Genomic DNA, 26,476 nt, shown 5'->3' with positions numbered 1-26,476 from the left:
GTGTTACAAGCAATTCGCTTTCAAGTTGATCTTAAGGAAACATGTTACCTGTGGCAAGTTCTGTATAAAATTTATAGCATTTCAGGTTAATGTTATTGACCACTAGGGGAAGGCAGTGAAATTGAGAGTGCGTGCCAAATAATCTTTCATAATAGTAGACTCGAGCTTGCCTCGTTTGACCTTTGATAGCTTAGATGTTATGGGCTGCAGTATCCCGGAACAGTGCACAGCACCCTGGACCTTGGGAGGCGCAGCATCTGTTCCAAGCGTAATGATTCCTAGCACTCTGGGCACCTGTGCTCTGCACTCACGGCAGCCGTGCTGGCTCATGTGGGTAACGGAAACCGTTTCTGTCTCTGTGGTAGTAAATGCTCTTAAATGATTTTTTTCGCAAAGAACTTTTCCTTATAGAACAATTCACACTGTTTTTGACCTTGTACAGAACTCATTCTCCTTTACAAAAATAGTCATTGCTGGCTAAAGAGCTAACATTCCACGGCTATCATGGCTGGCTGGCCTGACTTCAGCCTTGGAAACTGAAGAAAAGGGCTTAAATGGGTGCTCTTGAATCTTGCTATGCACTGTTATTGTTTCCCCTGTCTCGAGACAAGCTGTTTTGGATTTTTTTTTTCAGTAGGGATTTTTATTACCCAAGCAATTGGCTGTCTCATTTCCTTTGGGAATTATTAAACTGCATAATAGACTAAATGGTTTAGAGTCATATTTCTGTGGTTTGACTTTTAGGTACTTTGAATTCTAAAGGGGGATTTCAGTTGGTCTAATTTATCTTGAAAAAGTAAAGCTATGGAAGCAGCTTTGGGTTTGAAGGGATGCCTGTTTGAAAACATCATGGGACTATTTCTGTGTTTTTAAACGTCATTTGTTAAGCCATCTTCTATGCATTCCTGGTTTTACGTCAGCTTGCATATGTTTGTACCTGCTTTTTAAAAAGCTATGATAGAGCTGAAGAGAGATGGCTCAGCAGTTAAGAGCACTTACTGCTCTCACAGAAGACCTGGGTTTTGCTGTCATTTCTCACATGGCAGCTCACAACCAGTGGTGAGTCCAGTTCCAGGAGATCCAATGTCTTCTTCTGACCTTTGCAGGCATGCATGTGGCACACAGGCAAAAATACTCATACACATAAAATAAATCTAAAAAATTTAAAAAAGACATAGTATTTATGTAAATAAAGTAATACAGCAAAAGCTAAAAGTTTAGAAGGATTATTTACATCTATGGGAAATGAGAAGATGTAGAGGAAACCACACAAACCACGCAGATGAGGAAATGAGTGCTGAAGTTGATGAAAGAACCATTTGGGGTTTCCAACAGCCTCATTAGATCATTGCGGGGTGTATTTTAGGAGCTGATTATGATTGTCCTTTCTGTGTGGGGGATATATTAAATATCTCTTGGCATTCAAACCTTCTCTTTTAAGATCAATTAAAATCAATAGGAAAATATATTCTAATTATGAAGTGCCTCTTTCACAGGAGATAATGTGCAAAGATTTGGACTCTCTTGTCTTCTCTCTTTACCCTTGTGTGAGCATATCTCCGCTGGCCATCACTGTGAGTTATGCAGTTGAGCAATTTCTAAAGATCTTCCATAGTCTAGAATGATCAACTTGACTGTGGTCAAGTGGGATGACAGAGGGACAGTAGGAATAAAACTGAGGTCAGAGAGATTACTGGCTTGGAGGGGACTCAACAGCCAGACATAGGAAGAGAATCACCTTGACACGGAAGTGAAAAGGACTTTAGTGACTGAACTATCTCCTAAGCCCAAAGATTTTTTTTTTGGATTTTCGAGACAGGGTTTCTCTGTGTAGTTTTGGTGCCTGTCCTGGGTCTCGTTCTGTAGACCAGGCTGGCCTCGAACTCACAGAGATCCCCCTGACTCTGCCTCCCGAGTGCTGGGATTAAAGGCGTGCGCCATCACCACCTGGCTGCCTATGCCCAAGGATTTTGGTTTAAATATATATATATATATGAACATTTCATATATATATGAAATGGCAGAAGTTTCAAATCCTATATGCTAGCCATCTTTTAGTAGAACAGAGAAAAAGCCTCTTGTGATGGCCAGGGATTATCTAATTGCGTGTAAGAAAATACAGGCTAGGGAACTTGAAGATTCTCTGCCTCAGGTCAGGCTTCAGTTAACATTCCTATAAATGAGTGAATTTGAGTAAAATATCCTATATTAAAAGTCTATTATGAAATGATTACTATTACATTGTAGAATCATCTAGAAATGTAGCAAGATGATCAGGGTTTGATGTATCACACAAGTGTAAATGTACACACATGCACATATGTGCACATAGATTGAGTCCTGGATTATGTTGGCTTTAGCAATTTCTTGGACATGACACTCAAAGTAGAGCTGAAATAACAATGTAGATTGTGGGGGGAATCTCTCTTCAGCGTTCTATACAGTGTGGCATCTTCCAATGATTAGTGCAGATTTGTTTGAAACTTTCAAATTACATCTGTGAGTATTGAAACTGATTTTTTTCTTTTAAAATATTTTTTGTATTTCTAATTATTTTATCTCCCCACATAAAGTTTAGAACTAGCTTGTTTTAATTTATTATAATTAAACTGTAATGTTCATTAACATACCATTGAATCTATGAATCTACTTGGAGAAATAAGCATTTTATCATATGAAGTATTACAGTTTATGAACATGTCTTGTTATTTTTTATTTAGAATCTACTTGATTTTTTCCATTAGTGTTCTTTTAATCTCCCTCTCTCTTTCCGTGTGTGTGTGTGTGTGTGTGTGTGTGTGTGTGTGTGTGTGTGTGTGATTATATTCACATTTATGTGTATGGCACAACATATCATGAATTGTATATAGAGGTCAGAATAGAACCTTAAGTGTTGTTCGGGCCTTCCAGACCCTATGACAAAGTGAGCTGGCTTGTGAGTTTCTGAGGAAATGCATGTCTTCGTCTCCCTTTTTGTCACAAGAATGCTGGGACTACAGATGCATGCACTGCTCTGTCCATCTTTGTGTGAATTCTGGGCACCTGACAGCAGATCCTTATATTTATGTCTCAGTGTTTTACCTACTGAATCGTCTCCCAGCCTCAGTGTTATATATGTCTCATAAAAACTTTTCACATGTTTTCTTAAATGGATACCTATATATCTGCTTAATATTATTATAAATACATTGATTTTCAAATGCCATTTTCCAATTATTGATTGCTAGTACAGTCAGCCCTCAATCTCCATTGAGTCTTTATCAATAGACCCAACCAACTACAGATAAAAATACCCAGAAAAATTGCATCTGTACCAAACATATACTTATTTTTATTCATGCCATTATTCTATAAACAACAGAGTATAGCACAGTCTTTACATTTTATTAGGTAAACAAGTCAACCAGAGATGGTTTAAAGTTTACAGAAATGTGTGCTTTGATCATATGCAAACAACTCAATTGTAGCTGTAGGGCACATTTAATGCCCCCTGTATTTGCAACTCTGTGACTGAATTTTAGCCAGGATAACCTAAGCTCTGGATGCCACCTCCAATGTTAGTTAATAACTTTTGATTTCTGCCCCTCTATGTATCATCCTGTCAGGGACAAGGACAGAATCTCTAGTTAGTGGAAAAATACAGACCCCCGATAAGACAGGGAACTAGATCATCTTACAGTCAGGTCGCCTAGCAACAGGACATTGAGTCAGAGCCCTTGACCCTTTTACCCTGTAAACATCCTATACAAACATCCTGTTAGCTTGCCCCACCTTATGCAGATGACAGCTTCTTGCTCCCCCCCCACCCTGCAGGAACTATATAAACCTTCCTGGAGAAAAATAAAGTGGCACCTTGATCAGAATCTAGACTTGGTGTATTTCCTTGTATCTCCTGTCTCTACATTCTGTCCTTAGGTTGGTCGAGAACCCGTTGTAGCCCTGCAGGTGGGGCATCATCCCACACACCACAGCCAAGGGATCTTGGAGACTACAGAGCTGCTGTGAGACTAGGTCTCTTCATTACTGTTTGGAGGAGTTTCTGTGCCAGCTTAGGCATCTGCTCAGTGATGCTAAATGAAAGAAAACTGATACCTTTGGGTCATGGGGATGCATTTTCAACAACAGCTCAAATTACCTCAATGGAACAATGATAATGGAACAATGGAACAGGATAATAATTCTCTCCTAAAACCACTATAATTTTACTACTAGAAGAAATTAATGTTCAAATTTGATCAATATTAAATGAACTTGAAGTATATTTTAGAAAGCGAATCATTTATTTATAGCCTCCCAAACTTGCAAAGCTAAGATTAAAAAGGAACAGAATACAATAGGTAAGAGTTTGTTAGGTATTGGTACCTGTAAGCACAATACTTCAGTGGGTAGGAACGGAAGGATCAGGAGTTCAAAGCCAGAGTCAAACAAACAATGAACTCCAGGTCAGCTTTTTTTACATGAGACTTTGTCTCAAAAACAGCAAACCAAAGCACCACCACCAACAAATGGAACAAAACTAAGAATGTGTTAGGTGAATGACTCCAGGTGAGGCTGGTCATGTTGCTTGGCTGCTTGGCTAAAGGATCAGAACAGTAATCCAGTCAAAGCCTCAGAGCAGGCATTCTGAGCAGCGCTGACATTTAGTAAAAGCAGCTCAAATCTACTCAAACCTATGACTGTGCGGCACAGAGTGGGAGCAATGTTGACTCAAGGATTGGTGGAGGACCACAAAGGAAGTTAAAAGATTGACATGTGTGCCAGCACTGAGAGACAGCTCCTATTTATACAGCTCACAATTTCTTTAATTCTGCCTTAATGGTAGTATTTTGCACATTTAAAGACTTCCCCATAGTTAAGAAATGAGAAACTGACAATTGAAACACAGTGAGTGATAATGGACTCACATGCTTTCGGTGTGATGTAAGATGGTTTAGACTTCAAGGTTTATTTTGTCCTGAAGCAGAGCCATTAATCTTCCTTCTTTATTCCCTTCCACTGCTGGGATACGACAAGGATTTTCTTTCACCTTGAAAAACTATACATGGTAGTGGGTTTCTTTGGCTTATTCCTGCAGTCTTAACATATCCTATGGAGTAAAAATAAATTGTTTTTTATTCTTCACTCCATTATATTCTTGAGAAATGGTCTTCAATTACAGATTTGATTCCTCTCCTGGTATCGGAAGATCATAAACAAATGCGTTTTTATGTTATTTTTTCTTTAGTAGGCTTTATGTTTTTATCCTCAGCAACTGGACTAATTCAATAAGCAGCAGACCATAAGGCAGTGAATGGATACACTATTAATTTTTATTGCGAAAGTTTCTTTTATGTACTGTTTGATCTAAAGATGTTATTCACATTTTTATGATGACAGCAGCAGACTTGAAGCACATCTAACTCCATAATTCTTATTGATAAAGCCTGGATATTTTAAACTTAGCAGCCCAAGGAATAACAATTGCTCACCAACCATTTGATAAACTGGAAAGTCCAGGCTGTGAGAAGAGAGTGGAACAGGCCCTCACCATTCAGCTGGCCAATAGGCAGGACACAGTTGGAAAGGGCTGAGGACAGTAGGAGTACAGGTTCAGGACAGGAACTTGGAGATGACTGGTTATTTTTCTTTGTTCTCCTCCGAAATGAGGAACGTAAGCCTTAAGAGCAGTTTTTTCTACATTGTTCTAATGCTGTGGTTACACAAAAATTGCAGATGAAGCAGGTCTCCAATAAAACAGGATGGTCAATCTGGAAGCAAATAAAAAGGGAATGAAAACAATGGATGTAAGGGTTTTCTTAATCCCAGACAGATTGATGCCCTGGCCACATTGCCTGGGACATTTTGCATGAACTTTGCATTTGTAATTATCAAATGTGGCAGAATCTCCTATTCTCAGTTTCTGACTCATCCAGTGCTAGTGATTAATATTCCCTTAAGACACCCGAGCACAGTCAGAAGTAGACAATTTATAATGCAGGAGGAGTGATATCAGTTAAAGCCTTGAAGGGATCATAGTATATCAGTTTGGCTGGTATTTATTGCAGAATCAATGCACAAAATTTTACAGAATGCAAATAAATACAGTACGGCATTTCTGGGAACTTAATCAGAGGAACAGCATCTATTCGAAGAAGGTACATACGGTATAAGTAGATAATTACTAAATGGCTGTTTAAACCTGTTATATGGTACGTGCCTAACAACCAGCTTGAGTATTTCAAGTAAAATAGTACATTCTATGCTATGTGGTCAGGATGTCACAATGGGCATTCCATTTACTCTTGGAAGGTTGTTTAATCTAAAATAATTTTAGAACACAGAAGAAGCAGGTAAACACTGAAGGCATTTGAAGAGGAAGACATGCTTTAAGGTTGCATGGTCCATCTGCAGCTTCTTTTTAAGGAGGATGCGAAAAATGATCTGAATGTCCCCACTAGTTACTATATCGTGCCACACTCAATACATAACGAATATATGCTAGAAACCCATTTTTAGAATGAGAAATGAGGCAAGAATATCATTATGAACACTTCTGTTTCATATTTGGCCAGCAGTCCTACCAAACTCAGGAAGATACAAAGTAATGAAAAGAATGTGTGTTAAAAAGCAATATATATCGGAGACCTGCTTCATCTGCAATTTTTGTGTAACCACATCTCATATATATATGGTGATATTATGTTCCCCCAAATATTGTGCACCCTAATAAACTTATCTGAGGTCAGAAAACAGAACAGCCACTACATAGACATAGAGGCCAGAAAATGGTGGCACACATGCCTTTAATCCTATCACTTGGGAGGCAGAGATCCCTCCCGATCTCTGTGAGTTCAAAGCCACACTGAAAACAGCCAGGCATGGTGACTCACACCTTTAATCCCAGGAAGTGATGGCAGAAAGCAGAAAGGTATATAAGGTGTGAAAATCAGGAACTAGGGCCAGTTAAGCTTTTAGGCTTCTGAGCAGCAGTTTGGCTGAGATTCATTTGGATGAGGACACAGAAGCTTCCAGTCTGAGGAAATAAGACCAGCTGAGGAATTTGTAAGGTGAGGTTAGCTGTGATTTGTTCTGTTTCTCTGTCCTTTCAGCGTTCACCCCAATAACTGGCACTGGGTTTGTTTTTATTAATTTGTTTTTATTAATAAGACCTTCTAACATTCATGCTACACACACACACACACACACACACACACACACACACACACACACACATATATACATATATGTATATGTATGTATATGTAGGTGGTAGACCACCCTGAAATAATTTTAAGAATTTGTAATTCACACACCAAACAATTCAATATTTGTTTGAAGTATACAATTCAATACCTTTAAGTATATACACAGTCGTGCAACCATGGTCACTATGATCTACTTTTAAAATATTTTCATCAATCCCCAAATAAACTAGTGTCATTAGCATCTCATCTGATTCCATGTACCTGCAGCCTCATCATCCATCCATTTGCATTCCTGTCTCTGTCTGTGGTGGGCAGGTCATGGCGGTGGACTGAACTGGACACAATGTGCTATCGGAACTCAGCTCCTCATGCTTTTGCAGAAAATGTTCTTATCCACTGATCCATCTCTACAGCCTTGAATTATCTTTTTTTTTCCTTTTGTATATGGTGTGAGGAGATCATCCTTTTGAATATGCCTATGCACTTGTCCAAGAACTGTTTGTTCTAAAGAGCCAGTGAATTGTTCTGACAACCTTTGAAAATAATAAATGACACAAATATCAGATTTTATTTCTGAAGACAGAATCTTTTCTGTTTATTTGTATTTCTACATTTTGATAGTTCTAGTGCTTCAGCAAATGAAGCTTTGTTGAAAATAATAAAATTTTGAAGCCTGAGATTTACCCAATTTTTTTTTTAATCCTCTGAGTGTCTTACAGGAATTTCAGAATCAGCTTGTATTCTGCAAAAATCCATGAACTGTCATTTTGGTGGATATTATGTCAAAGATCAAATTGAAGAGCAACACATTTAATAATATTAAGTCACCTTTTAAATTCTTTTTTTAAAAATTAATTTATTTTTATTTTCTGTGCACTGGTTTTTTTTCTTTTTTCCCCCTTTTTCCTACATGTAAGTCTGTGTAAGGATGCCAGTTCTCCTAGAACTGGAGTTACAGACAGTTGTGAGCTGCCATGTGGGTGCTGGGAATTGAACTGGGGAAGAGCAGCTGGTGCTCTTAACCACTTAGCCATCGCTCCAGCCCCACCTTTGAAATTCTTAAAATTGAATGTCCATTCATACCATGTTCAATTTCTTTTTTTTAAAGTCTACTTTTTATTGTTTATTTATTTATTTATTTATTTATTTATTTATTTATTTTTGTCTCCCTATCTTGCTGTGTTAGAGATGACATTTTATCAAATCAATGAAATGCTGTTTAAGATAATCCCAGTAGTATGGGGTTTCTGAGAAAAGGCAGAAACCAGCGGCTTATCAGAAATAACATCTTTGATGTTCAATTTCTTTAAACTATGTTTTATTCTTTAAAGACTATGAATTTTGAAATTAGCTTTATTCTTAAATATTTCATTTTTATTTTCAATGAAAGTATTCTCTAAATTTTATTTTTGAGTGCCTGCTGCTAGTACACAGAAATAAAACATAAATTTTGATCCATGTTCAATAAATTTGATGCATGATTTGTTAGTTCTAATATTTTTATGGATACCTTAAAATTTTCTCTCTATAAGATCATGCTATCTGAAAATACATGTTGCATTTTGGCTGAATTTTTTTGTGTATGCACATTTAATGCATTTTTAATATATTAGGTTTTATCTCTGACATTTCACAGTTTTTATGTCTCTTTTTGTTCTCTTTTTCTTACACTACTTTCTTTGACATTAGATGAGTATTTTAGTGTAATCTTTTTAATTCCTGTAATAATGCCCTTGGATTATAGTTTGTTCAGGGACTTATAATGTCTCTCTTATAAGAATCTACCTACTTTTATTCAAAGGTTTTAGCATTATTATCATATAAGTTATGCCTGAATATGTTATAACTCATTGATTAAAAAAGCTAAGAGAAAAACGAGGTAAGATACATAGTTATACAGTCTGTAATCTGAAAACTATAACTGTGTTTTATTCTCCCCATTTTCCCCTGTAGATATGAGCTGCTATTTGGTGTCATTTTATTACTCTGGTAAAGTATTACTCCGACATGTGTCTTTTGCAATATTATTTATTTTTCTTTTAAAAATGTTTACTAACAATTTGATACATGTATATAATGCTTTCTGGTCACCCCATCCTTCTACATGTGCTTATCTTATATCTCCTTTCTTCCTAACTTCCCACCTTTATGTCTTCTTTTTTTTTGTATTATATTGCTTTTGCTTTGTGACACAGTGGGTTTAACCAGGGCTAATGTGTGGGTGTGGGCATGGGCATGATGCTATCAATGAGTGCACATGTAAATCATGAGTGTGCACATCACTGAAGACAATGGCTTCCTCTTCTTTAACAACCTTAATTTGCATTTCCTCACTTGGGTGAGGTGGGGTCCCATAAGCCCCTCCCTTATCTACAATAGAATATTTACTATCTCAGTCTTGTGGAATCCTGATGCAGGCAACTATTGTGAGTTCATGAATGCCATGGTAATGTCGTGCCAATAAGAGCATTTCATGGCCTCCCTTCCTATCTTTTGGCTCATATTCTTTCTGCTCCCCTCTAAGCTCTTCCCTGCACCATGGCAGGGGTGATGTGGATGCTTATTTAATACCAAACACTCAAAAATCACTTTTTCTTAACACCTTGGTCAGTCATGAGTCATTGTATTATCATTCACTACATAGAGAAACTTCCTGACCAAGACCGAGAACAGTACTAGTCTATGGAATGCTATAGGTATGGGTAAATATTAAAGAGACAGTTTGACAAAATCTTCTCTTAGAAAAGCAAAAGTAGTAGGTTCACTCCTATTGTTTATGAACTGCATGCCATGGGCTTTTATCCAGGTGCTCAGTATTAGGCATTCACTCCTCCCTCTTACGGAGTGGGGTTCAGAACCAGCTAGAAATCAGTTGGTTGCCTCTGTAACTGGTGTGCCACTACTATACCACTAAGAATCTCTAGTCTGGCAGACCAGTCCTGTAGCACTGAAGAGTCTAAAGCTGAGAAAGACCATGCTGGCTTTTCTTCCTAGTTCCCTGAATAGCAACTTCCAGCAATAGGAAGGTCTTCCAGCAGGGAGGAAACTTTCAGCTTAGTTTCAGCATCATTTCTTTCAATTCTGAAACTGAAGAGTATGATGTTTTCAGCAGCAGGGTCTTATGGCCCAGTTATGGTGGGCAACCAATGACAATGGCTGAATGGTCTCCAGGCTTCTGTGAAGTTTCCTGGTCAACAACTCCTATGGAAGTGTCCCATACCTGGCACTGGGATTAATGTTTAATAATTCTTGACTTCTGAGATTGGCTTTTATCCACCATACATGGTACCCCCCATTAAAAATGTCTTTAAAAAATATTTTTAAATTAATGTGCAAAGTAAAGTTCTTCCATCTAATTTCTTCATAATATTTATATTCATGCCCTTTATTTTAAAATCCTATATTCCCATGTTTTATAGAACTAATGATACAATTATATTTTATATTACTTTATAAAGTTTCTTTTTAAATTAGTCATGAGAAAAGAAATATCCATGATTGTCCTTAAGATGACAGTACTATTTTTACTCCATTCTTCTTTTCTTTTTAATAATAATAATAATAATAATAATAATAATAATAATAATAATAGTTCCATTGTGGCATTTTGTCTTTAAGATTTTATGTATTTAAATGTACGTGTCAGTGTCTGTGTGAACATACTTGGACGCAAGTGTTCTTAGCTGCTAAACCATCTCTCCAGCACCTCTTCATTGTTCTTTGTATAGCTTGTAGTACTGTCTGAAATCACTTGCTTTTCTTAAAGGTGTGTGTGTGTGTGTGTGTGTGTGTCTGTGTCTGTGTGTGTTTATGTGTCTGTCTCTGTGTGTTTATATATCTGTGTGTGTTTATGTGTCTCTCTCTCTGTATATGTGTTTGTGTGTGTGTTCATGGTGTACGTGCACATGTGCACTTGTGTTTACAGTATACTCACCCACTGATGGGCTTGTGTATGTCAACCTTGGGCATCTTGCTTTGTTGCTTTTCACCTCATTTTGAGACAGAGTGAACCTGGAGCTCACCATTTCAGCTAGACTCGATAGTAAGCAAACCTCCAGGATCCTCCTGCCTCCTTCCCTCGGTGATGAGGTTACAGATGCTCCACACCTGACTTTTGCGTGGGTGCTGGGCATCCCAGCTGTTCTTTTGACTCTTGAGCAGCAAGCACTTTATTCACTGACCCTTCCACCAGTTCTTCCTTCATACTGTGTGTGTGTGTGTGTGTGTGTGTGTGTGTGTGTGTGTGTGTGTGTGTGTGTATGTGTGTGAAGCTGAATTACTCACAATGAATCTTCTTTTTCTATTTATCTGTGAATGCATTTGTATTTTCTTAATGTTTGAAAGATAACTTTATAGATGTAAGATGCTTAGCTAAGAGGTTTTGCCAACATTTTGCAAATGTCATCCATTGCCTTCTGACAAAAGTTGCCCCTGATGTTAGAGTCACTGTGGTTCCCAGAGGGATGCTTTCAAGACTTCTATTTGCCTTTAGTTTTTAGTAAAAAGTGTCAGATTGTCATTTTTTTTTTAAAAAATCTTTGAGATCTATGAAATTTTGGATGTGTCTTAAGTTTTTAAAAATAAAATTTGGAAAGTTACAGTGATCATATTTTAATTTTTTTTTCTGTTCCTTGTTTTTGTCATCTGCATTTGACATAACTATCTGATGGCATTTGTGATGGTGCCCTCCATTTTGATGAGGCTCCTATAGTATATCTTCATTTTTCAGTGGCATTTGTAATGGTGCCTTCCATTCTCTATGAGGCTCCTATAATTTGTCTTCATTTTTCATTCTCTTTGTTATTAAGAGTACACCTACTCCATCTATCTCTAAGTTTGTGGGGTTGTCTTCTGCGGGCTCCTGCCTACTGCTTAGTGTCTTGTGGACTGTTTAATTGCTGTACACAGGCAATAGCAAGGTCGCTTTACGAAGGAGCAAGGTAAACTGTATATTACTCAGAAATTCACTTAAAAATCCAGGAAAACCAGAAATAAGTAAACTTCTAGATTTAAATAAACCTGAAGGACTGTCCTCACTGATTGCCACCAGCAACTGGATATTACCGTGGATCACCGATGACCAGAGAGCATTGGAAACACAAAAGAAATCAAACTATAAATTAGCCTACATCCTCTGAAATCCTAGTGTGATTCCAGTAAAATTAGACAATCTGACAACATGGTCAATGAAAGTTTACTGTAATTCTTGTGCCTTCTCTTTTTAAACATAAGTCATGTTTTATTATCATTATCAATACATTTTATCTACATATGAATGTTTCCCTGTGACGTTTCCACAGTGTATACACTTTGCTATATCACCTTCCAATTACTCTTTCACTCTCTCTACCTTTTCCTGTCCTATAGCTTCCTTACCTTTCTCTAATAGTATCTTTAATACCTTTAAATTATTTGGAACAAGTCTAGCAGGTGCGTGTGTTTGTGTGAGTGAGGGCACAGCACATGGGCGTTTGTGTGTAAACATGTGTAGAGGTCAGAGGATAACTTCAAGTTTTGTTTCTCAAGCACTGTACCCCATGTTTTCCTACTTTTTTTTTGAGACATGGTCTCTCACTAGCCTGGAAGTAAGCCAAGTAGGCTGAGCTGGCGGGCCACCTTTCCAGTCCTGGGATTATAAATATTTATCACTATGTCTGACATTTTAAAAGGGTTATAGAATCATCTTTGGTTCTGTGTTTGCAAGGCAGACACTTTATCAACCACCTGAGCTAGTTCCCCAGTCCTTCCCCTGATTTAGCTTCTATACATGTGAGAAAGCTCGGGGTGCTTGCCTATCTGCCCCTGACTAATTTCACTTAGCACAATAACTTCTAACTCCACCCATTTTTCATGCAAATGACATTTCATTCATTGTTCTGTTCACAGATACTAGATGGGTACCCACACTAGGCTATCATGAGTAGTACCACAATACTAATGGCTATACAGGAATCCCTCATGCATGCTGATTTTTTTGGGAGGCCAGTGGGACTGGTGACATAAATATAGCTCAGAAATAAAAGCAAGGCTAGCACTCAGACTATATCATAGTAGATAGCCATAGCAGCACAAGGACACAGTCAACAGAGCAGATGCAGCCCACATTCATCTGGCAGAGAACTAAAACCCAGAATACGTGAAGCACTCAAAGAACAATTCCCCTACAAAACTATCTAGTCTGAAGGACTGTTACAAAACAAATGAACAAACGCAAATGCTGACGAGGATGAGCTGAGGAAGGAGGCAGCCTTTATACTTTGTTGTTGGCAATATAAATCAAATTCGTACCTCCCTTGTGGAAAACAGGACTGAGGTTCCTCAGAAATATGAAAATACAACCATACACTTGTGCAGAGGTTCCTGACACTCTCTTATATGCACAGGCTCTGAGGACATTCCAGTGTGTTTCCTTTCAGAGAACATTCCCATGATATTTCATCTTACAAAGTCTCTGAGTCCAGTCTTTGCTTCCCATATGTTTAAGGGCATGTGGCCAGCCACTGGTGGATAAACAACCTATTAGTCAGTTCTGGTCCCCAAAAGATAGTGACCCCCCTCCTACAGCAGCCAACTGCCAATAGCTCCTTTACTAGGGATGGGGCCTCTGAGAGTTCGCCTATGTTCATTATTGAATTTTGACTGGCTTGATTTGTATTGCACTTGTGTAGGTAACTGCAGCTACTGCCATCTGTGGAGTGTTGTAGTCATGTTGCATTAGAAGTGAGCACTTCACAGGGATCCTCTCTATATGCCGGTTCTTAAATTCTTTTTTAAATTTTTTTATTAAGAAAAATTTTCATCATTTTACATACCAATCAAAGATCCCCCTCTTCCCTCCTCCCACCCCACCAGCCTCCCCCACCAACCCACTCCTCACTCCCTCCCCCACAAGAAGACAAGGCCTCCCATGGGGAGGTACATCCAGTAGAGGCAAGTCCAAGCCCTTCCCTCTGCCTCAAGGCTGCACAAGGTGTCCCATCATAGGTAGTGGGCTCAAAAAAGCCCGCTCATGCACCAGAGATGGATTATGATCCTACCATCAGCTCCCCCCTGCACCCCAAGCAGATCAAGTTACACAATTGTCTTGCCATGCAGAGGGCCTAGTCCAGTCCTATGCAGGCTCCACAGCCTTTGCTCCAACTTCCATGAGTTCCCACTAGTTTGGTTTGGTCATCTCTGCAGGTTTCCCCATCATGATCCTGATGCACTTGCTCATAGAATCACTCTTCTATCTCTTTGACTGGACTCCTGGAGCTAGGCTGGTGTTTGCCTGTGGATCTCTGCATCTGATTCCATCAGTCACTAGAAAAAAGCTCTGTGATGACAGTTAGGAAATTCACTTAAGGAGATCTCATCTATTTTCCCTTCCCAGGGCGATGCATACATCCCTCTTTGGGTCTTCCTTGTTAGCTAGCTTCTCTGGAGTTGTGGATTGTTTTCTGGTTATCCTTGCTTTACTTCTAATATTTGTTTATTAGTGGGTATATACCATGTTTGTTCTGAGTCTGGGTTACCTCACTCAGGATGATATTTTCTATTTATATCCATTTGCCTGCAAATTTCATGATGTCATTGTTTTTCTCTGCTGAGCAGTACTCCATTGTATAATGTATCACATTTTCTTAATCCATTTTTCAGTTGAGGGGCATCTAGGTTGTTTCCAGATTCTGGCTATTGTGAATAATGCTGATATGAACATAGTTGAGCATGTGTCCCTGTGGTATGATTGAGCATTCCTTGGGTATATGCCCAAGAGTGGTATAGCTGGGTCTTGAGGTAGATTGATTCCCAATTTTCTGAGAAACTGCCATACTGATTTCCAGAGTTGTTGTACAAGTTTGTACTCCCACCGGCAGTAGAGAAGTGTTCCCCTTGCTCCACATTCTCTCCCACGTAAGCTTTCTGCAGTGCTTTTGATCTTAGACATTCTGACAGGTGTAAGATGGTATCTCAGAGTCATTTTGATTTGCATTTCCCTGATGACTAACAAAACTGAGCAATTCCTTAAATGTCTTTCAGCCATTTGAAATTCTTCCTTTGAGAATTCTCTATTTAGCTCTATAGCCAATTTTTTAATTGGATTGTTATTTTGATGTCTAGTTTCTTGAATTCTTTATATATTTTGGAGCCATCTCAAATGTGTGGCTGGTAAAAATATTTTCCCATTTTGTAGGTTGTCCTTTTATCTTATTTACTGTGTCCTTTGCCTCTCAGTTTCAGGAGGTCCCATTTATTAATTGTTGCTCTCAGTGTCTGTCTACTGGTATTATACTTAGTAAGTAGTCTCCTGTGCCAATGAGTTCAAGACTACTTCCTATTTTCTCTTGTATCAGGTTCAGTGTAACTGGTTTTATATTGAGGTCTTTGATCCACTTGGACATGAGTTTTGTGCATGGTGATAGATATAGATATGGACCTATTTGCAGTCTTCTGTATGCTGACATCCAGTTATGCCAGTACCATTTGTTGAAGATGCCTTCTTTTTTCCATTATACGGTTCTGGCTTCTTTGTAAAAAATCAGGTGTTCAAAAAAAATCAGGTGTTCATAGCTGTGTGGGTTAATGTCAGGGTCTTCAATTCGATTCTATGGGTCCACAAGTCAGTTTTTAAGCCAATACCAAGCTGTTTTTTTTTAATTACTATAGCTCTATAGTAAAGCTTGATGTCAGGGATGGTGATGCCTCCAGAGGTGGCTTTGTTGTACAGGATCCTTTTAGCTATCCTGGGTTTTTCTATTTTTCCAAATGAAGTTGAGTATTGTTCTTTCCAGGTCTGTGAAGAATTATGTTGGGATTTTTATGGGAATTGCATTGAATCTGTAGATTGCTTTTGGTAAGATTGCCATTTTTGCTATGTTAATCCTAACTATCCATGAGCATGGGAGTTCTTTCAATTTTCTGATATCTTCTTCAATTTCTTTCTCCAGAGACTTAAAGTTCTTGTCATACAGGTCTTTCACTTGCTTAGGTAGAGTTACCCCAAGGTATTTTATATTATTTGTGGCTATTGTAAAGGGTGATGTTTCTCTGATTTCTTTCTCAGCCCGTTTGTCATTTGTATATAGGAGGGCTACTGATTTTTTGAGTCAATCTTGTATCCTGCCACATTACTGAAAGTGTTTATCAGCTGTGGGACTTCCTTGGTCAAATTTTTGGGGTCACTTATGTATACTATCATGTCATCTGCAAATAGTGAAAGTTTGACTTCTTCCTTTCCAATTTGTATCCCCTTGATCTTCTTTTGTTGTCTTATTGCTCTAGCTAGAACTTCAAGTACTATATTGAATAAATATGGGAGAATGGACAGCCTTGTCTTGTTCTTGATTTTAGTGGAATTGCTTTGAGTTTCTCTCCATTTAATTTGATGTTGGCTGTTGGCTTGCTGTAAATTGCCTTTATTATGTTTAGGTATGTTCCTTGTATTCCTGATCTCTCCAAGACCTTTAACATGGAGGGGTGCTGGATTTTGTCAAAGGCCTTTTCAGCATCTAATGAAATGATCATGTTTTTTTTTTCTTTCAGTTTGTTTTTATGGTATGTTACATTGACAGACTTTAGCATGTTGAACCATATGCATCTCTGGTATAAAGCTTACTTGATCATGGTGGATAATTTTTTTGATGTGTTCTTGGAGTCTGTTTGCCAAAATTTTATTGAGTATATTTATTTGCATCAATGTTCATGACGGAGATTGGTCTGCAATTATCTTTTTTTTTTTCCGACTTTGTGTGGCTTGGGAATCAGAGTAACTGTAGCCTCACAAAAGGAGTTTGGTAATGTTCCTTCTGTTTCTATTGTGTGAAACAATTTGAAGAGTATTGGTATTAACTCTTCTTTGAAAATCTGGTAGTATTCTGCGTTGAAACCATCTGGTCTGGAGCTTTTCTTGGTTGGGAGTCTTTCAATGACTGTTTCTATTTCCTTAGGGGTTATTAGTCTATTTAAATGGTTTATCTGGTCTTGATTTAACTTTGGTATGTGGTACCTATCCAGAAAAATTTCCATTTCTTTTAGATTTTCCAGTTTTGTAGAGTACAGATTTTTGAAGTGTGACCTGATGGTTCTCTGGATTTCCTCATTGTCAGTTGTTATGTCTCTCTTTTCATTTCTGATTTTATTAATTTGGATGATTTCTTTCTGTGTCTTTTGGTTAGTTTGCATAAAGGCTTGTCTACCTTATTGATTTTCTCAAAAAACAAACTCTTTGTTTCATTGACTCTTTGTACTGTTCTCTTTGTTTCTATTTTGTTGATTTCAGCTCTCTATTCAATTATTTCCTGGTGTTGATTCCTCCGGTGTGAGTTTGCTTCCTGTTCTCTTAGAGCTTTCAGGTGTGCTGTTAAGTCACTAGTGTGAGATTTCTCCAACTTCTTTATGTGGGCATTTAGTGCTATGAAATTTCGTCTTAGCACTGATTTCATGGCATCCCAGAAGTTTGGGTGTGTAGTACATTTATTTTCATTGAACTGTAGGAAGTTTTTAATTTCTTTCATTATTTCTTCCTTGACCCATTGGTGATTCAGTTGAGCATTATTCAGTTTCCATGAGATTGTAGGATTTCTGTAATCTTTGTTGTTGAAATCTAACTTTAAGCCATAGTGGTCCAATAGAGTATAGGAGGTTATTCCAATTTTTTGTATCTGTTGAGATTTGCTTTGTCACTGAGTATATGGTCGATTTTAAAGAAAGTTCCATGGGGTGCTGAGAAAAAGGTATATTATTTTTTGTTAGGATGGAATGTTCTGTAGATATCGATTAAGTCCATTTGAGTCATAACATCAGTTAGGTCCCTTATTTGTCTGTTAAATTTTGATCTGGAAGATTTGTCCAGTGGTGAGAGTTGGGTGTTGAAGTCTCCCACTATTAATGTGTGGGGTTTTATGTGGGGTTTAAGTTTTAGTAATGTTTCTTTTACACATGTGAGTGCCCTTATATTTGGGGCATAAATGTTCAGAATTGAAACTTCTTCTTGGTGGATCTTTCCTATGATGAGTATATAATGTCCTTCTTGATCTCTTTTGACTGATTTTAGTTTGAAGTCTATTTTGTTGGATATTAGGATAGCCACACCAGTTTGTTTCTTAAGACCATTTGATTGGAAAGACTTTTCCCAGCCTTTTACTCTGAGATAGTTCCTATCTTTGAAATTGAGGTGTGCTTCTTATATGCAGCAGAAAGATGGGTCCTGCTTTCATATCCATTCTGTTTTCCTGTGTCTTTTTATAGGTAAATTAAGTCCATTGATATTAAGGGATATTAATAACCAGTGGTTGTTCATTCCTGTTATCTTTTGGTGGTAGTATGTGTGTATTTTTCTTCTTTGGGATTTACCGCTGTGTGGTTGGTTATCTGTTGCCTGTGTTTTCGTGGGTGTATCTGACTTCTGTAGGTTGGAATTTTCCTTCTAGTGCTTCCTGTAGGGCTGGGTTTGTGGATAAGTATTGTTTAAGTGTGGTTTTATCTTGGAATGTCTCGTTCACTCTGTCTATGGTGATTGCAAGTTTTGCTGGGTGTATTAGTCTAGACTGGAGTCCATGGCCTCTTAGTGTCTGCATTACATCTCTCCAGGACCTTCTGGCTTTTAAAGTCTCCATTGAGAATTTGGGTGTTAGTCTGATGGGTCTGGCTTCATAAGTCACTTGGCCTTTTTCCTTTGCTGCTCTTAATATTCTTTCTTTATTCTGTATGTTTAGTGGTTTAATTATTATGTGGCGAGGGATCCTTTTTGGGGGTCTAGTCTATTTGGTGTTCTATAAGCTTCTTGTATCTTCATAGGCATTTCCTTCTTTAAGTTGGGAAAGTTTTCTTCCATGATTTTGTTGAATATATTTTCTGTGCCTTTGAATTGGTATTCTTCTGCTTCTTCTATCCCTATTATTCTTAGGTTTGGTCTTTTCATGGTGTCCCAGATTTCCTGGATGTTTTGTGTTATGACTTTTTTGGCTTTGCTGTTTCTTTTGACTGACACATCTATTTCCTCTACCATATCTCCAATGCCAGAGATTCTCTCTTCCATCTATTGTATTCTGTTGGTTACCCTTGCATCTCTGTTTTCTGTTTATTTACTCAGATTTTCTATTTCCAACATTCCCTCTGTTTGTGTCTTCTTCATTGTTTCTATTTCACTTTTCATGTCTTAAACTGCTTCCTTCACATGTTCAATTGTTTTTTTCATGGTTTTCTTGGCTTTCTTTAAGGGATTTATTGATTTCTACCAATTTTTTTGTTTGTCTTTTAACCTCAATTTCTTTATTGATTTTTTTCCAATTTATTTGTTTGTCTTTCCCTCAATTTCTTCAAGGAATTTTTTTCATTTCCTCTTTAAAGACCTCTAGCATCTTCTTGAAGTTATTTTTAAGGTCACTTTCTTCTGCTTCTTCTACAGTGTGATGTACAGGTTTTGCTGTTGGAGGAGGGCTAGATTCTGGTGATGCCATCTTACTCTTTATGTTGTATGTATTTTTGCACTGATGTCTACCCATCTCTTCCTCCAATAGGTATAAAAGGTGACTGTGTCTGATTCTTTCAGCTCCCTTTCTGCAAAATTCCCTGAGCCTTGGATGGTGGGATGCTGATATGGATGACACATCCACAGCCAAGCACTCAGCATCCAGACCAAGCACTTTGACCAGTTGTGAGTCTCCAAGTAAACTACTGCAACACGACGCTTCCCTGAATAGTGTCAACAGCAGCATAAATACATCAAATGCAGTTTGACAACACAACCTCTCAGCAAAACAGCGTTTAGGTTCCTTCATAGGTCTACAGTCTTCCTAGTCCTGGGTTTTTGACTAGACTTTTGGTACCTGGAATGAAGTCCCTCCTATGGAGCATACCTTATAACAAATCAGATTGTAGTTGGCTACCCCCATAACCATCATGTGACCATTATACCAGTGGGAGGGCATGTCAATATTATAATATGCAATATATTAGCTCTGGTTTTGATCACACAATATTTTTCTCTCAAAGCAGCCTGCAAAGCACTTCTGGAACTATGTCAACTAGCCAATTGGGAGATTTACTCAGTTTGTTCAAGATTACTTTCTCTGTATTCTGCATCTAAAAGAAAGGGTACTGAAAGCTGTAAGCAACCACAGTTATTATTTTTTAGTACATATACTAATATCTACACTTAAGACTGATGCCAGTGAGGAGGATGTGTATTATTGTAACTGCTTCCCTATCTAATACAGTTTAAATGGCAAAAATACTTCCATGTATGATTAAGGTTTTGCATTCTTCGATAGGAAGATAGGTTTTGGATTTTTCAATGTTCACAATCTTGTTATATGAGGTATGAAAATCAGAGAACCCTTTCTAACTGTGTGAGAAGAACTTGACACTCCTTTGCTGGCTGCGAGGTGTTTTTATCTATGTATAGAGAATATGAAAAGATGTCTAGAAGCTAAAAGTGGCCTTATATGTTGCAAGTGAGCAAGAAAATGAAGGAATTAGTTCTGCAATACAAACAAGAGAGAGTAGAATATATGTATATGTGTATGTGTATATGTATATATATACATGTGTATCTTGTGTGTACATAGATTTTTTTATCTGTTCTGGTATATGAAATACAATTTAAATTAAAATTACGATATAAAATTCAGTGGTGTTTTATTACAACATAACTCATAGTTTCTTTCATAAGGGCATATGTCTTTGAAGGATAACCTTAAAATAATAAATGATTGTTAATATGTGGTACATAAAATTGATATTCATTGTACTGTTTTCTCTACATCTGTGTATAGCTGAAAATTTCCATAATCAAAATAGAAAGAAAAGAATGTGCTGGAGTTCACAATGTCACACATGACACAGTAAATTTCATGGAGCTTAAATTTTTGAAATTGTCAGAAGGATATTAAACTTTGATTTTTATCATGTCACATTCTTTGACATCTTTGTGTGTGTGGAAGGTATATGCCCTGTATGTCATTCAGTCAAAGACACAATATCAAGAGATCTTGTCTTCAAAATCAGTAAAACCCTAGATATTTGAATTAGCTGATGGGGAAGAAACATGTGAAGCATTGAAATTAGAGAGCCAGAATGAATACCAATTCATTACATAAAATGTATGCAGGTCTCAATATTTGCACATGTAGATAGTTATGGCTGTTTAAAGTCTATTTCTTTTTAAATAATTTTCTTCTTTTTGATTTTTTTAAAGAAAAAAGAGTAAATAGTATCCTTGTCAAAAATCTGTGTATATTATTTTTGCTTTAAAACATCTTTACTATTCAGTAAGATTATTAATTTAAGGATAGCTAAATTACACTTCTACAGTTTCAGAGGAATTAATGGAGTAATGAAAGAGTACATTACAATTTAATAACCTTAAAAAAATCAAATTGGTGTATCTTGGGTAGGAGACAATCAAATGGATATGATTTTAATATTTACTAACAAGCTAATGAGAAAACCAGCTCAAGCCAACCCTATGCTTTGATTTTTTTCTTTATTGCTTTGCTCTAGATTAGGGCAGATAAGAGTCAAGCACCATTTCTCACCTCATAGTTTTATCTGTCAAATTCTATTTCTCTAAAATTAAATGTGAATGCAGTCCTATTTTGTTGGGAGTGAGAAGCATACAGTCTAGTGTTATAATTTATTCCACACCCCTTTGAAATGAAAGAATAATGAGTCATTAGAGCATCCATGCTTTTCTAGTTGTCCTTTCAATGTCATCCCTCACCCTATCAAAAGTTCCAGACCTGCTTATCTGTCACTAATGAGAACTTTTTTTCTAGCCCTGGTGCTCACATTACCACCATCTATAAACAGTGTCTCTGTGTTGTAGCCTTTATTTTCATAGCACTGAATATCATTAAAACCTAATGACATTAACTGTAACAGTCATGTCTTCTCTGGAAAGATATTTTGAAAACACAGTGAATTTCAGGGTTGAGTTTTTTCTTCATCCCCAGCAAAGAAGTTGGTTAATGACTTCTGACCCGAACAGTTTCCCCAGAACATGGGCTTATAGTTGTGTGCTCATTTCCCAGGGTAAGACACGGTTTGATCTGTTATTAAAAAATAATTTTTTTCTATTCCAGTTATCAACTATTTATTTGGTCTGCTGTAGAAAAGCTATCTGTATTTGTACGTTACATTTAAAACTAACCAGATCATCAAAAACCCTGGGAAGACTTCCTTGAAGTGTACGATGTTTCTTAGTATAACCTTTTCACTCATTTAGAATGTGGCTAGTCCTAAATAGGATGTGCCCATCAAATCTCTCTCCTCAGGAATCATGGTACCCTGCAGAAGAGGAGGCAGAAAAAGTGACAGAGCCAGAGGAGATGGAGGACACCAAAAGAACTAAATCCACATGAGCAAAGCTCACGTGAACTCACAGAGAACCAAGCAGAATGCACACATCTGTAGCAGACCCTCTGTGCTTGTATATGGCTTCCAGTTTTGTATTTTCGTGGTATTCCCGAGTGTGCAGATGAGTCCGTCTCTGTTTCTTGTCCTTTCTCTTGGGGCTTCTGCTTGTTTGCTTTGTCCCATTCAAATGTGATTTTTTTTAATCTATTCTATTCTATTCTATTTTATTATTTTCCCTTAGAAGTCTGTTTGTTTTCTAATGGAAGACAGAAAGGGAGTGGATCTGGATGGGAGAGGAGGCATGATAAAAATTCTATTTTCCTACTCTGGTGATAGGATGGCCAAACACTATAATTGTCGTGCTAGAAACCCCATCCAATGACTGAGGGATCTGGATGCAGAGATCCCTGGCTAGGCCCCGGGTGGAGCTCTGGGAGTCCAATTGGCGAGAAAGAGGAGGGTTTATATGAGCGAGAATTGTTGAGACCAAGGTTGGAAGAAGCACAGGGACAAATAGCCAAACGAATGGAAACACAAGAACTATGAACCAGTGGCTGAGGGGCCCCCAACTGGATCAGGCCCTCTGAATGGGTGAGACAGTTGATTGGCTTGATCTGTTTGGGAGGCATCCAGGCAGTGGGACCGGTTCTGTGCTCAGTGCATGAGTTGGCTGTTTGAAACCTGGGGCTTATGCAGGAACACTTGGCTCAGCCTGGGAGGAGGGGACTGGACGTGCCTGGACTGAGTCTACCAGGTTGATCTCAATCCTCGGAGGAGTCTTTGCCCTGGAGGAGATGGGAGTGGGGGGTGGGCTGGGGGAAGGGGAGGGGGGGCGGGAGGGGGGGAGAACAAGGGAATCCGTGGCTGATATGTAGAATTAAATTATATTGTAAAATAAAATAAAATAAAATTTAAAAAATTCTATTTTCAATAAAAGAAAAAAAATAAAGTAAATAAGCAAACCAAAAGGAAGCTGGCTAGTTACATGTGTGTGTTCATGGTGCTTTTCTTCTGTTTCTCACTTCCTGCCCGATATCCTATGAGTATGTTTGCTCCTCTGTTCAAAGTGCCAGTGCCTCATTTCTTACTATGGAACATTCCTCCTCAGTCCTTAATTTGGGCATCCACTAACTCTGTCAGTCACGAACTGCTTTCTTTTCTTTTACTAATGAGATTCACTTATGAAATAGTTGTCATATTATAAAAATTCAAACTCTAGGGTGCTGGAGAGAAGGCTCAGTGCTTATGCGCTCGGACCAGTCTTGGGTAGGACAAGCTACAATGTCTCTGGCTTCTGTGGGCACCTGCACTGACGTGCAGATACTCACACAGAGACTCATATACATAAGTAAGTAAAAAATATCTAAAAAATAAATTAAAAATTAAACCTCGTCTCTTAATTTCGTCTCTTGGTAGCTTTTCCAGAACTATTGCTTTGAGCTATCTTAGGACGACCAGTCTCTCCCCATACCCACAAAGCTACAGAGTACTGATAACAGCGCAACACAATCTAGGAAAAACACAAGGATTGTGTGTGTGTGTGTGTGTGTGTGTGTGTGCATGTTAAAAAGAACTGTTCTAGAATTCAAGTTTCACTGGATAAGGATTTTAAGGATAAATTTAGTAATATATGCAAAAAAGCAGTGTTGACATTCAGAAAATGTTATTTCCTTTCTTTAGATGTTTGACTGTTATTCCATCTATATCACTCTATGTTATTATTCAAGAATTTCTTTTAAATATCAAGTATTTGACAGGGTCTGTTGTATAGTGCCACTCAACAAATGTTAGTCAGTATTAAAATGATTGCTTTTACATTTCCACATCTTTTCTAATTCTGTTTTCCACAAAGTTCTTTATTTTAAATAGAAAACACATTTACTTCTGCTTTTAAATATATACTGAGAGTGTTTTCTGGAATGGACTAGTTTTTGTAGGGTCCTTCTCAGGAGGTGGAGTGAAATGAAGGAAACACAGCATTGTGTAACAGAAGAGTCGGATGGAAAGAACAGAGGCTCTTCTTGCCTATTTTTATAGAATTTAAGAAGAATTTTGAATAGTGATGTGCAGTCTGTAATAAATTGTTATGATATTGATATTTTTAGATTCACTCTCTGACCTTTTGACTGATCCATTTTATTAATAGTACACACTGATGTTCGGCCAATTTAACAATAATTGAATGTAATATGATGCATGAAATCTACTGTATGATTACCCTCAAGATGAAAATTTATTTTGTGAGTGATATGAAGTGCCCTGAAATAGAACTTCAGAACTTACCTTGAGATAAAGTTACAATGATGTTTCAATACAAGTGGCTAGCTGAATTTTCAAATACATTTTGAGGGGAATGCAATAAAATGTTCATTTGTGCTGCCTTTGAGTGATGCAAAAATAGCACATTGATGCTTTCTTTGCAAATAAGTGCTATTTGGTACCATTCTCCAGCATTTGCCTTAGGTGATATGTGTCATAATAATTACTCATGCCTTCTTACGTCAATGCCATGAACTGTTGTTACAAAACATCCCTTCTCTCTAAGTCATCTGATATTAAATGCTGTAACAATGGTGGAAAGCACACATATGTTCCACCACCGACCCTTCTACATACTTTAGTAGTTTAACATATGCACACTTTACGGAAGTGTCTCCTTGAAGGTGAGTGGGGAGCTTTTTGAGTCTAAGCATTATGGTTTTAGTGTTCTAGACACATTTTGTCTGCAACCTACACAGGGCTCTCCCTAGAATCTATTCCTGTATTCTGCTTAATGTTCATTGCTCTAGACATTTATATTTTAGTTATAAACTCACTATTTTCTCTTCATTCAAATATTAATAAAAGGAGACACCCCTCACAGTTGTTTATTTTCATATTTGGTATAGTCTAATATCTTCTTTATGAGCAGTGTTCTTTCATGATAACAGTGTGTTTGGAGTCCTGCCTCCTTAACTGATGCCCTTTCTTGTTCTGCACCATTGTTTAAGCCATTGGTGTAATTTAGAGTGTACCATTTAGCTTTGCGTTGATGGGACAAAATCCGTAAGATAAACAACTTAAAGGAGGAAGGGGTCATTTGATGATAGCTTCAGATGCTTCAGTCCATAGTCACTAGGCTTTGTTGTTTTTGGGACAGTGGTGAGGCAGTGTCATGATGGGAGTGCACACCTCATGGTGATCAGGAAGCAAAGAGAAAGAAAGGATCCTTTGTCCAATATCCCCTTTAAAGGCCATGCCTCAACAAGCTTTCTCCCACAAGGCCCTTTCCCATGAAGGTTCTACCACTTTCCAATTGTTCGCAGACTGGTGATCACACATTTACACATGGGCCTTTGGAGTATGCTTAAAATACCATTTTTGTTCCTGGTTTCCAAAGGCCTATGTCCATCTCACAGTTGAACATGCATTTAGTTTCTCTCCAAGAATTTCTGAAGTCAACTGTTCCAACACTGACCAAAAGTCCAAGTTCAAAGTCTTCTCTAAGGTTTAAAGAAAACTCAGCCACAGGCCACTGGAGAATAGAAATACAAGTTAAGTAATTTAAAGGTACAGTGGCATGAGCGTGAACATCAATTTCCAAATGTGGGGAGTAGGAGACTAGTAAGGGAGGCGTAGGCCAAACCAGACCAAAACCTAGCTGAACAAACATTGGACACTATAGCTCCGTGTTTGGCATCTGAGGGACATGGTGGTGTGATGTGAGTTCTAAACAGTTTGCCAAACCTTGTCTCTGAAACATGCTGGCAATAGCCTGCATGGCTGCTCTCTGGGTCAGGTTCTGCTAACTGCTGGTAGCTTTCAAAGTAAAGGAAAAAAAGGTTTACTTTGGTGTTTAGCACATAGATTTCTTGGGGACACTTAAGACCCAACCTATCACATTTGCTTTCTCTGATTTGTGTCCCTAGATGCAATGTCAGGTAGAAAGTTATTTATATCATGGCACATTTATTAAA

General features: G+C 37.8%; 1 long non-coding RNA gene across 3 annotated transcripts in view; it reads left to right on the top strand.

Annotated features, from left to right (window-relative positions):
• LOC128097616 (uncharacterized) overlaps window positions 1–26,476 on the top strand; it is a 113,007-nt gene that overhangs the window by 66,204 nt on the left and 20,327 nt on the right. The gene's annotated exons all lie outside the window — the stretch shown is intronic.

This window comes from Peromyscus californicus, unplaced genomic scaffold (genome assembly GCF_007827085.1).
Source record: "Peromyscus californicus insignis strain IS unplaced genomic scaffold, ASM782708v3 Scaffold_5__1_contigs__length_169319896, whole genome shotgun sequence".
Lineage (NCBI taxonomy): Eukaryota > Metazoa > Chordata > Mammalia > Rodentia > Cricetidae > Peromyscus > Peromyscus californicus.
The sequence above is the reverse complement of the archived record's forward strand: the minus strand, read 5'-3'. Positions and strand labels throughout refer to the sequence as shown.